Source organism: Vanessa tameamea, chromosome 4, assembly GCF_037043105.1.
Source record: "Vanessa tameamea isolate UH-Manoa-2023 chromosome 4, ilVanTame1 primary haplotype, whole genome shotgun sequence".
NCBI classification, from domain to species: domain Eukaryota; kingdom Metazoa; phylum Arthropoda; class Insecta; order Lepidoptera; family Nymphalidae; genus Vanessa; species Vanessa tameamea.
Genome location: NC_087312.1, coordinates 5,496,818 through 5,510,517, shown reverse-complemented (window position 1 = coordinate 5,510,517; position 13,700 = coordinate 5,496,818). Strand labels below are relative to the sequence as shown.

Here is a 13,700-nt window from a genome sequence, read left to right as displayed (position 1 = left end):
ATTTCAAAGGAAAATTAAACTTATGAGCTACTTTTGTAGCAGATTGTTCGTAAGGTAGGCTTTGTCTGCAGCTCGGCTTCTTATTAACGTGCATAAATATCAGTTCCCCTCCTCTTAAATTTAGCGCTGGAGCAAGACGATGCTCAAACAACCTGCTATGTGTAATACGCCTTAAGGTTTTACTTTATAATAAAAGACAATTGTCCTTTTAAAAAAACCATAATGATACGTAAATAAAATATTATTAGAATAATATCATTTCTAAATTATTCTAAAAATATTTTTTATTTATTTAACCTTAGCTTCATCCGAATTAAAAAGTTATTTCATTTAAATTTTTGTTTTTTACTTCTTAAGATATCTCATTTTTATAACATCACTAAAAGTCATAGCATACTTAATTAAATAGAGTAATATGAGAAACTTACTGTCTATAATAAATACTTACAGTAAAACATAAAACAGAACTCATCACTAAAGAGCATTATCTTAATAACAATAATTAATTATACTTCACCGTTTATGATTGAATAGAACGTACATATAATAATATAATAATATATATAATATATATATAATACGTATCGCGTCATAATATTCTTATTTCTTTTTAATAAATTTTCGAATCAGATCGCATTATTTAAATTAACGAGCCCAAAGGCGAGCGAGTATATTATATCCTCGAAACATCGCACTGAGAGTGAAACAAAGTTTCCATAGTATTTTACTAGATTTTATTATCTGGAACGGGTAATTTTCCCTGTACAAATACTCGGCTCTGTTCATTCGAGAGCCCCAGCGCGCGCTAAATTTGAATTCATGTTACGAACGGGCTACATAAACCAATTACGAAGCAGAGCCAATAGCGGGCGGCGGCACAAGGAGAATCGATAATTCACAATATGCCCGCTAGAGTGCAACACCATCGCCGCCGGTGCGCGCCCACACTACTCCTCCACGTTGCGCATCCACACTTACAACTTTGTACGGACGTCAAAAATTTTATTTGCTATTAATATATTATCACATGCATGCTTTTCACTGTATACTTAAATAAAAATTAAAATATACATTTTTCACCGATAAATAATTCCGTTTATTCACCCTCATAATAATAAAATTTGATGAAACATATGGAATATAAATTAAGATATATTATAACAAATTATTATTGATGTTTGTAGTTGAAATGTGTAAAATTTATTTGCCACACAGATTTACAATTTACACCTGCTTTACTCAAACTACGCTTAAAATATGAATATATTGGACGGCTGAACGCCCATACAAGGTCACATCGGGCATGCGCTTGTAGTCAGCTGCTGCTTAGCTTGCTGTTTCGTATCGCGCTTCTTGCCCGCTTTCAATGTTTTCTGTTTTATTTTGTTATTTCTGTGATGTAAACCAATTTTTTAACTAAAATTCTTGTATTTCGTTAATGTGAAATATATTGTGCCGTATAATAGTGGTGCTAGCAGACAGACTTCAGATAAAACAAGGTAAACGCCTTAATATTTTTGTTTGTCGTGAACATAACCTCTTCGACATCATATACGATGTTCATTTACAGCCATTTGGGTTTTAATGGGATCTGTTATGAGTTAATATTAGTCTCCATTGTGATCCAAAGATTAATTTGATACTTTTGAAACCGTTTACAGTATTCAATAAGATAAAAGAATTAGCAAATCCTACTGGTATTGTGACAGACAAGTTTATAAATCTGATAAAACTATGCTTTGTTTTATAATAATAGCAGGACTTGTAGTGAATTCATATTCGCATAGGATAATTTGTGGTAGCGAAATATTAACATAATGTGGTGCAAATGTTGACATGAAGTGAATCACCATGACAATGCCAGCTTGATAAAACAATGACGTTGTCTGAAAGTCCCGTAGGGGGCGTTAGTGAGCATTGAAATGTTTAGGCGGCAGGAAAATTTACCTTTAGCACGTTTTAAATTTTCATAAAAACTATTAAAAAAATAATTCAATATACTTTTTTAATAAACACAATACAATATTTTAGTTTCTTAATAATATCGTATAAATTGATTTAAATAATGCCTGTGTAGATAGAATACTAACTTACAAAATAAGTTGTCGGCAATTATGGTCAAATAAATATTAAAAGTTGTTGTTTTTCTGCTAAATAATAATCATACTAGCGTTTGACCAACCCTGATAAAGTCAAATAATAAATAATAACATAATAAAGAAGTATGGGGGTTTGTTATTGCGAATGCTCACAAAAACTTACTACTGATACGGAACTTTACATTATGATAACTTATAGTTTTAGGGCGACGCAACTGTGCTGTATGTTCATATGTCGTATATTTTTTAGATATAGCTTTTAATATTCATGTTCACGTAATTCTTCGTCCATATTTTTTGGTGAGCTGTCAGCTTAGATGTACAAGAAAACTATAAAAGTAAAAAATCCAAACATTACGCGGTTTGATTACTTTTACGAAAAACGATGTTTTTTTTTTAAATTTATTGTTATGGATCGATTCTTTTGGTCACCACTAATGATATTCCGTCGGAAGAGGCTGGCGTTTCTGTTAAATTCCATAAGTTATGGGGTATCGTATATTTATCCTGCCCTATTTTATCATGTTTTCCTGAGAACATTCGAATTTCGACGCGTACGTTAGGGGAGAGGGTTAGGCACACACTTCCAAACAGTTCCTAAAAAAATATATTTAAGTATGGTTGTTTATTAAATCAGGACGAACGTAGGCCATATTGTTTATATGTTGCACACTTTTAAAGTTACAGCTTGTTATGTCAACATAGAGAAAATTGTCGGTCCGATTGCTTTTCAAGCGAACGCTGCCAACGCTATAAAACATACGAAAACTTTGTATTTACAATTTGTAGAGTTTTATGTTTACGGAAAAATCCGGTACAGCGTAGATCTACATTTTACTAATCAGCTACAGTACTCATCGAATTTGATGATTATTGAAAGAATGAGCAATTAAAAAACAATAAATAAATCAAACAAAAAACATGGTTTCGTAGTAGAAGAAGGATGACAAGAAAGAGTGTCATGCCGTATGCCGTCACGACATACGGGTCGTCTTATCATCAACATGCGTCAATTTAAATGTTCCGACGATAATTTATTTTTCACATAGTATGTTGAAAAATTTACTCTAAGCTTTATGCGTTTCTGTAAATAAAATTTACCGTTTACAATTTTAACATACTAGAAGATATCGTATATACTAGTTTCAGAGATAGTGACAATTAGAGATACATGATAAATATTGTATTATTGGTATAATATTTAAAAAATACCATAGGGGCGAAGAACGAGTGGGCGGTACCTTCCCAGACAAGGCTTGAGCAAAGCCCTACCACCAAGTAAAATAATCTGTTGGTTACTATTAAATAAGCGTTATCTTGTTTTAGGAATGATAATTGACTTATTCATCTCATTTTATGCCTTAAGAAGTCGCACAAAAGAACCAAGTTTTGAAAGAGCCACTTGCATTATTTTGGTAGTTTATCAATGGATTGGTTTGTAATTTAATATTTAAGTGACAATACTATTTTCCCGTCACCAACAAACATTTGATAGTCCACCGGAACCAATAGACGCCAGCACATCGTGTCAAAGTTTTTGATACTAAAAAGAAAGTATTGTACTTGTTTTTTGGTATTTTATTATAATCAATTATAGGCAAATAGATTATAGATTGAGTTTGTGCATATATTTGGCCTTGCAACTGCGTAAAAACTAAGCTACAAAAGTTTTTAATTGTTGTTATTTTGAGAATTATATTTTTTTTAAAGAATAAGTTCTGAAAGAGTCGGCTGATTGGGCCTTGAAAGAGCTGGCTCTTTAATAACCGGTTCTTCCATAACCCTGCATTTTAATTTTGTAAATAAAATATAAGTAATTACTATTAATTTGCGTTATTCCTACAATTATACTTTATAAAATAGAATGGCTCTTTCAATACCGATATGTTACGAAAGATCCAAAAGACACATTTTTTTAAAATGAATATTTTGTTGATTTTTCTGTAGTATTTAAGGATTTTTCGTATTAAATAACGTTCTTTAATAAATGAATAATAATTGAAGAAAAAAAAATTTGTTTTCCTTAAAAGTATACTTTTGGATCCGTTTAGTAAACTGGCTCTTTCATGCCACTTCTCCCCTACCAGATTTACATATTTCGTGGTCATGAATTGACTAGAAAGTCCACGCGCCTTCCGACGTCGACTGGTCGAGTTTTCGTCGTCTGCCATTAGACATTTTGGGTATTGTCTTGTCATGTCTTTATTTCTACGATAATGTGCGAACACTTCATTAACACAATCGGACCGGCCGAACGTTGTTCGAAGCACTTTAATTTTATGAAATTTGTGTCGTTACAGGTTTCACTTTGTTGATAAAGTAAATCATTCGGTGTAGATAAATATCGCATACTTGGTCAAAGTTTTGATTAGGATTTTTATAGATCACTTTCAGTATAGTGTCAACTCTATCCTTCACTCCCCTCGATACAATGGCAGAAACGCTATTAGACAACATACCTCTAGTTATCAATGTACGAATGCTTGTTTTGGCGTTGTAATTCCATGTACGAACATGTATGACATTGTGCGTTAATGACTCCTGAATATGAGTCAGATTTTGTTTAATGTGATCATAGTCACAAAGATCTAATGAAACATTTAGTCCAATCAAGGTGACACGTATGATCGGTATGTTTTTGTTTCCTCTGTACCTCATACGCGATAGAGCAATAGAGCCTGACCACGACCTTAGTACCAAGAAATGTCTATCTAGCTTCATGTTGGGAAATTAAAATTGAAAGTAATTGAATCTAAAATAAATTCAATTTGTCAACGATGTATGCATCTGGTACTACGTAAAATTAATATCTATTCATGAATATATTGAACATCTATCCAAAAAACGGACTGGACTAAGTTTTTACTTTATTTGCTTTTGAACGGATTAGAAAAGAGACCACCTGATGGTAAGTGGTCACCACCGTCCATAGACATTAGTGTAAGAAATATTAAATATTCCTTACATTGGCAATGCGCTGCCAACCTTGGGAATCAAGACGTCATATGTTATGTCTCTTGTGCTTGTATCTGCACTGGCTCACTCACTCTTCAAACCGGAACACAACAATATTACGTAATACTGTTTAGTGCTAGAATAAGTGATTAGTGGGTGGTAATTACCAAGACGGATTCGAACAAAAGAATCAATTGCGGTCGGCTTTCATAAAATCTTAACAAAAGCTAAAATACCTTAAATAGGTGATGTATACATTAGACAGCTAAATGATACAAAAGACCGTGGAATAATCAAACTAAAATTTTCTTTAATTTTTTATTTAACAATAAATATAGAAACCCTAACATTAATTTAAAAAGACATCTTCAAACGTACTTTAAGTTAATATTTATTTTGTATCTAAAGAAAAATCTTGAAGTTTGGAAGAGGACGCTTTTTAACATAGATCGATCTCGTGGAAGGTTACTTAAATACTTATAGGATAACGTAGCTTCGACAGCCGCCTAGACGTAAACATAGCCACATCGCCATACCCAAGTATGCGCCCGTTTCTGTATGTACGGTATTATTCAGTTCATGTTGAATGAGAAAATATATATTTGTCTATTTGGTAAATGTTTTTGTAAATCTAAACTGATTTTATTTCGTTGCACTAAATGATCGATCTTAACGATTTAAATATAGGTACAATACGAGACTTAGAAAGTCTGAAATATTGTATAAAAATGTCTGTAAAGCAATAGCTCTACGAACAATCGTCGTTAATGGTTATTCGAAACATTAAGTGTACATGAGTGGCTGCATAACGTTAGCAAATGTCGACTTTTGTCCAAAATGTCCGTCTCGTCAGCCATATTCCGTTTAATGTCGCAATATTGTGAGCGTCGGCGGCCGGCCGCGGCCGGTCGCATGCATTTACATACATTAATGTGGACGTCGCACATGCATGCACCTCGCGTTGAATGTGTGTGCGTTGCGAATTAACTGTAATTGAGCTATTCGGACAGTGGCGTCCGTCGCTCTGGTGCCTCCATAACTTGGCTATTTACCTTCTGCTCATCTCCGGCGTATGATTATTTGCAATATTCAATTCGAAGATTACTTAACTTACAAACGAATTCCTTTTTCTTTTTTACCCTTGACCAACATACCTTTATTTAATTTTCCATACATTTAATTATTAAACACAAAACGATTAAGTAATAATAGGTACATTATGAATGTTGAAATATTTACGCAATAGCGCAATGAAAAAGAAATTATTTTGGAATTAAAAAGTTTTGTATTTCGAATCGTGAAACTAATATTTTGGCATTAGTTTCACAATGCGAATAACTAACTAAATAAAGCGTTTAAGGATATTCATCTTCACCCCTTTCTCTAGAACAAACAGGAGCGTCGGAATTTTGTTATTAGCGTTACTGAGAGAATAGATACCGTTCCCGTCGCACACCTGACTGATTGATAGCACTTCTTTACACCACGGGTCGAGCTTGTAATCGAGCCATTAATAAACTTTACTACCCTCAAGTTGATCCTGCGGATTCGTTATCCTTAATGGACTGGCAAATGCTTCGGGCCGGTTTAAACAAGACTTCTAGTTATGATTTTTCAGCTTCGATATGAATGTTGAACATTGCTCTCGATACATTACATTGACCTTATTGCTTAGATTGATTGACACCAACGTATAAAGTTGATCCGACTTGACTTTAGAACGGGCGACTGACTACACTAAATTATATTTTGCCTCTCGACTTACTATTTTCCTATCTAAAGAACTTCAAATATAGAATTTATTCATAGTATATTTTACATATATGAGAAAAATTGTCGTGGAATTTTTTGTTGCCATTTTGGGGATTAACAAAGATTTTGTGCGTATGTTATAGTTGTGGTACTTCGGCCGGGAAGACATTTTCTCTCTGACTACGTAGATACAAGTTATTCTCCACAAATATTCACCACATAAACAAGCTATATAGCTTATGTTCGCCACAAATCTATAAAGTACATTTTCAATCGGATTGTAGTTTTGCTTTAATCCGGAAAAAAGACATATAAGAAAAATAAGTCGAGGCTAGTTTATAATGTTAGTAGGATATATTAAGTACCTACTAGGTAAAAACGTTTAAAACCGATTTTAATAAAAATTAAATTGATAAAAGCAACAAAAATCCTGCTGAGTTCCTTTCGCCAGTTCTTCATAGGTCTGAACTCTTGGTATTTTTATTTATTTATTTATTTATTTATTTATTTATTTATTTATTTATTTATTTATTTATTTATTTATTTATTTATTTATTTATTTATTTATTTATTGGAAAAGTTACACCATCAACATATCACTAAGCACTTAAAATTAATATCTGTTGGGTAACATACAAAATGATACGTCATTAAAGGTGTAAACAACATTGGTATATTATTGTTAAAGAAAAGATATTTATTAGATTTTTCGAAATATTAAAAAATCTTCAATTAATGCGTATTTTGAAATAAAAATTAATATTTGATATTAAGTCATAGTAGTTATTAACATTTCAAATCTTATCAACATTTCCGGAAATAGAGTTGGAAATAATTTTATTTGGCTTCCAAATTATCTGACAGCGGGTCGAGCTAATGTCACCCGACGCTTGACAAAGCGACTGTTGGCACGGAGAGGCTTTGCGAGCTGCTATGTAAACAAAGTGGACAAAAAGGTTCCAACAAAAACTCATAGAAGTTTATTTAATTTACTTCACAGAATAACATTCACACTGAAACTGTTTACAAGGATCTGTGGGAAAAGTACGAAGCCAACAGAAGGGACGGTCGCATAGTATCCTCATTTGGAATATGGCGATACCGTTTCAAAAATTAAAACACTGTATTAAATCAATATTGTATCACTAAAATAATAATTTAGTGAATTATTACGCAAACAGTTTTAGTAAACAATGTAATTAACATCTTTCTGCTTTTTAATTATTATGTTTGGAATATATAATTTGTAAATTAACCAATAGACGTTGAGGCTCCAATAGACATCAAGAACGTAAGTAGTATGAGGCTAAAAAAGTCTTTATTAATCTCTCCTCTCGCCACGAAGAGCCTTTCTAGACAAATTGTAATCGCCGATGAAGCAAGAGCGGCATCGTAAAAAATACCAAGTCTACAATACGACCACGACAGGACTAAGAATACGAAGCTAACGTCGCATGAACCTCTTAGGGCTAGCAGGCAAAGAGCACAATATGAAAAAATATTTTAACTAACTTATACGGTTTGCAATTATAAAATTAAAATAAAATTATTCTTCAACAAAGCTAACGGACAACTATTATAATGCGAAATAGTTAGTTGACAAATTTCTATTCACTGTCATTGTACTAATTACCACGTCTAAAAACCAGCTAAGTATTCTCTACGTAAGATATTTTGAAACCAAATGATTTCGATTTTTTTTTTTTAAAGAGCGATAACCCTGTTCCTGGCCGATTCCTACCGCCCGCCCATGATTGAAAGTTGACATTGAGCGCGGGGTGGCGCCAGGTACGGCCCTCGCCTGCTATTTTTGACCCCGCGAACTATCGCGCTGGCGATCGGCCTTGCACAACTTACTGTTTTAATCGTATATAATGTGCCGCAATGATGCAGTTACATTCGGTTACAAAGAAAAGGTAATTTGTTACGGACTTTTAAACAAAGCTTTTAATTTTATATACATTGAAATATCGCAATTATATTACATATATGTTTATGTGGTCAGATTGCAATTCGTAACTTGGTATAAGAGTATAGGTTAATTAAAATATTAACAGGAAACAATAGGAAATTGAATTAATTAACAATGTAGTGCCAATATCATCGTTTGAATAATATGTTTAATATTTATTATGACTCTGCTACAAATTTGGGCCTAAAGGATTAGTCATAAAAATGATGTGTCTGAAGGTTAGGTGCGCACGGTCGCGGTCGAGTACCTACGAATTGGGTCAACGACAATACAAAAGGTGTGGCGTCAGATAAGCGACGTATCCCGTCAACCAGCTGCCGTCCGACTCTTCTGAAACAAAGCCCAATAAAATATACCTTTTTTTATTTACGTACATTGCTTTTCTTTTACTGCAGAGCCAATGTATAGATAATCATTAGGCGTCGTTTACCCGGCGCTCTTTAATGTGTTTGCATGCTCGACAATTTGATACCACGCCTGTTTGTATTGTTGCCGTTTTGCCTTTCCGATTAGGGTCGCATTTAAGCTACATATTTATTAGAGCGTACGACACGACTTTCATTTTATACGGATAAAGCTACGGTTACGTATGTGACGTAAGAAATATAAAAATATTTCATTACAGTTTTATTCGATTACAGTATATTTGTTATAAGCGGAATGTACCTATGAATTTACTTTCAGGTGGAACTAAGTAAGTAGATACGTCGATGGCTATTTCGCTTAGAGCGTTTGCTACGGAAGGACATATCACTCATGACTCTGCCGTCTGTCTGCTTTTAGCAGAACGCTATGAGCTTCCGACCTGCCCTCCGACACAGACTCCATTAGGTATCGACAAAGCATACAAATTCTGGTACCGAATATGTTTACAATTCCGTATAAAATGACTTCAAAACATGCTAAACAATACTTTACTTAAAAGTAAACGTAATAAATATAAAACCAATGTAGAACGTAACGTGAGAAATACGGTCCCTGATTACTCTGTAGTAAAATATTTACCTGGGTTACGAGGAGTTCGATTGCGGCCGTTCGTTTCTTTTATTTCCAATATACCGTTTTGTTTCCCCATAAAAGGATTAATTTGGTTTTATTTGTTATAATAACGAATAAAACGCAAATAAAGCGTCGATAGCGCAATGGTTTACGGGCCGCCAAGCGATGTAAAAAAGTAGCATGTTCGATCCTGGTCCCTTGGGGTATTGTAGACCCCACTCCTAGCAAAGGCTTTAAGCTTAATTGTAGGAGTAAATAGGAATATTAAAATTATTTAAAAAGGGATATTGCTACTTTTCTATATAAAAAAAAACAAAAAACATAGTTAATATATAAGCAAATTTAAATAACACGGTTTGTTTTATTACGTTTGTATCGTCATACATTTACATACAAGACGGACTTTCTTACATATATTACGTTTCGTTTAAGTTTTAAATAAAAATGAGCAAGCATAAAATTGAGACCACTGATTTAAAAAATAAACTCGAAAATCTAATCGTCATCACATCATCTAGATGTCTTTTTAACATATTTACTTTACAATTAAATGTAATTTAATAAATAAATATTTAAAAAAGTCTTACAAAGACATATTTAAATTAAAATGTTTAAATTTTAATTTATTTCGTCATCGGATCTCGGCATCGCATTGGATCAATCGGTATTAATATATTATAATTACAGATTTCTTATTTCTGTGCTTTATTTACTCTAAATGACACGGTATTTATCGCGAAAAAAAAATGTAGTTATAGGGGGTAGTTTATCACTTGTGAAGCAGGTCGACCGGCGGAGCTCGGTGACTTGCGCCGAGACTTAATGCGCCTCATCACGCGACTCCGACACGGCATTTGACAAATTTCAAACTACGTTCAAAACTCAGATTGGCGTCCAAAGGTATCTCTAGCCTATACACATAAACAAAACATGTAATTATTTTATATTCATACGAAAATTTTAATCTAAAACTTTATTTAATAGGTACCGTAGCATCGAATCATCATAATACGTTTATTAATATGCCAAATTATCTCTAACTTGAAAATATTATACTTATATAAATATTAATGCTTGTTTTTGTCCGTATTCTATGCGTTCACGCATCGTTAATACGATTAAGTTGAAATTTTGTACCGTTGTTGTTGGCGCTTGAGTATAGATTTATGGTAACGAAGTATCAGTGCAATGTAAGGTGGCGCGCGAGTCGTGGGTATCCGATAATTTTGTACAAAGTAGAGGCATTGCAACGCATTATTAGCTCTCTAAAAAATCGAATTCAACAATGCTCAATAACGTAAGTGTTCGATAAAATTATAATAGTAATATTTTTCGAAAGAGTTTGTTTGAACGCGCCAATCTCATTTTCGATTTAGATTTTCTTTCAAATTGAACTGCTATCAGTGCAATTTGAAGATATGATGTTCGAAAAATAAAAAAACATCTTATAATATGTTATAGTTCCAAAGAGAACATGGGCTCTATAGTATGTTTATATTTATACATTTTTGAGTTATAGCTTATTATGTGGATATATGCGGTGAGAAAATTTTGCGCTGTTTTTAGTACGCTGTGCTTATTAAGCGAACACTGGAAAACGTACACACAAAAAATGTAGATCTCCAAAATGACAACAGCAAAACTGCTACTGCAAATATTTAATAGATAATAATTAATTAACATCCTCTGAAAAATAAATAAAATATTTCCTTTAAATGAACTTAAAAGATTAGTGATTACTTATAGAGCAGCATTTTTGAGATGCAACAAGATGGGAAAAATGTGTTGGAAGATGTGTTAGCACAGTATATACGTGTATAGATCGCTTGTTTTGATACTGTTTCTGTTATATGTAATATATATGAATATATTAATATTATATATAATATTTGGTCAAGTGAATACATGTGGTTATTAAAAAAAAAGCGTTATATCCTTATTTTACCCATCCGATGTCGCAACGGATAGCTAATCATATTTTAAACAATTATTTTCTTGTTTTCAGACAAAGGCCTTCAATACCGAAACGTCTGTTAACAAATGTTTGGTTATGTAAAATTATTACGTTTTTTCATTTTCTCAAACCATTGTAATACGTACTTGTTCATTTGATGTTTTGAAAAACATTTTTCACGCGGTATATTTGGGCAAATAGTTTTATGTCAGCCATTTCGACTTTTATTTTATTTTTCGTTTATTTTCCCTTGCGCGGCCGTAAAACGTACCTGGGCTCGCTCGCGGGGATAACGGAGCGGGCTCACGAAAAATTTATTATTGAGACCTTTTCGCCCGGGCTCCATCGACAGACATTGCGAAGGCGAAAGTTATGAATGACACATGTTTTGAAATATTACCTGCAGTGAACTGCTTCTCGAGAAGAAAATTTCATAGGATGAGAAGTTTATTTGTCGTGAAATATGTGGGAGTTTTATGAGAGTGAGACTTTTACAATGCTACGGATCAAGCAATTTCAGTGTTCGGTCTGTATTGCGTAGTAATAAGTCAGAAGGATAGCGAATAAAACGTGAGGTGAGACAAATTGGATGAGAAACTTTATTATTGTATATATAGCCTCAGTTTCATTTATTTAACGAGAAGTTATTGCGAACAAGGTGTCTTCGAAGGCTAGGGTTCGTTATTTTATTACGTCATGACTTACTTTTATATTCACTCGTCGCAAGACCACTCCTAATCAAAAGAATATCTCGCGAATCAATTTGATATATTCCTTTGTTATATAATTTAATTTGGTAAATATTGATTTCGAGTCGGTGACATTTGGAGTTTATGATATAAACACTTTTTGTTGTTTTATAAATGTACTGTTAGATCAGTCATGTTTCTAAATATTCAATGTACATAACGTTGATATTTGATTTATAATATTGGTATTCCTATTCTCTGAGGGCTATAAATTCATGTATTCGTAATGACGAAATCATACTAACTAAGCATAGTAACATAAGTATGCAATTAAAGAACCTTATGTGTCGTTCTATGAAAGTTATACGAGATGTTTCGTTCAATCGGATAAAGTTCCCAAACTTGGAATAACAAACATAATTTTACCAAGTAAACTCAATTTATATATAAAGTATAGCGAGCTATTTGACGTAAATAACAATTTATCCCAAATGTCATTCGCCCGAGGGCTAACATAAACAACTTAGTCATCACCCGCCCAGCGATATGTTTCCCAGTGAAATTAGCGCCAACTTGCTTCATCCCCGACCTCTGTTTTATTCAGGCACTTGGGAATCCGGTATAATGAAAAAAATGTTATGTTATTTTTTTTTTTGCCAATTTCGAAATTCGTACACCCGACCTTCTTGGGTGTCATATTAACATTTACTCATATTTATTAACTTCTACATATGGCTTGCGAAAAATAACAAGTGACTTTAAATAATCCTTTAATAGAAATGTACCCTAAGTAATATAATTAGGATAACGATGAGGATTAAAATGAAACGGATCGTATCCGTTTAATCGTGAAATAATCCTTTCTATATACACCTGCTTTTTTATGTACGTTTGACTGTCTTTATCGTAAGTTATTTTCGTACAAAGCTTATGTCAAACTCACGAAAATAAAAACAATAATAGTAGATTTTGATGTTATTAATTAATAATTGTAATGAATAATTGAAAACAGCCACAATTGTGTTAAACAGAAAGCATAATTAACGTATATAGTGGACAATCGTCGCTTTTCCGGCGCCATCGCTCTGAGTCATAGCCGATCGACGCGCGGTTCGCGGAATTCGCTAACCCTCTACACAACAGAGGGGGTGCCTTCGCTAATGACTGTCGGACAACGTCGCCGCGCCGCCGCCGCCTCCGCCATCGACGCACCGTCCGAATGCAATCAGAGCAGCGTGCAAAATTACACCCTCAAAACTATTACATTTAAACTCTTAATT

The 13,700-nt window shown here is 33.2% G+C and overlaps 1 protein-coding gene across 2 annotated transcripts in view; it reads left to right on the top strand.

Moving 5' to 3' along the window:
- The window catches only part of Mbl (muscleblind), a 245,168-nt gene that overhangs the window by 140,385 nt on the left and 91,083 nt on the right, over positions 1–13,700 (top strand). The window contains exon 1 of one of the 2 annotated variants that reach the window (XM_026631668.2): positions 1,318–1,499. The exons of the other annotated variant lie outside the window; for it this stretch is intronic. The gene's annotated coding sequence lies outside the window, so the exon portion shown is untranslated. Of the gene's footprint in view, positions 1–1,317; positions 1,500–13,700 lie in introns of those variants that run through there. 2 annotated transcript variants of the gene reach the window in all.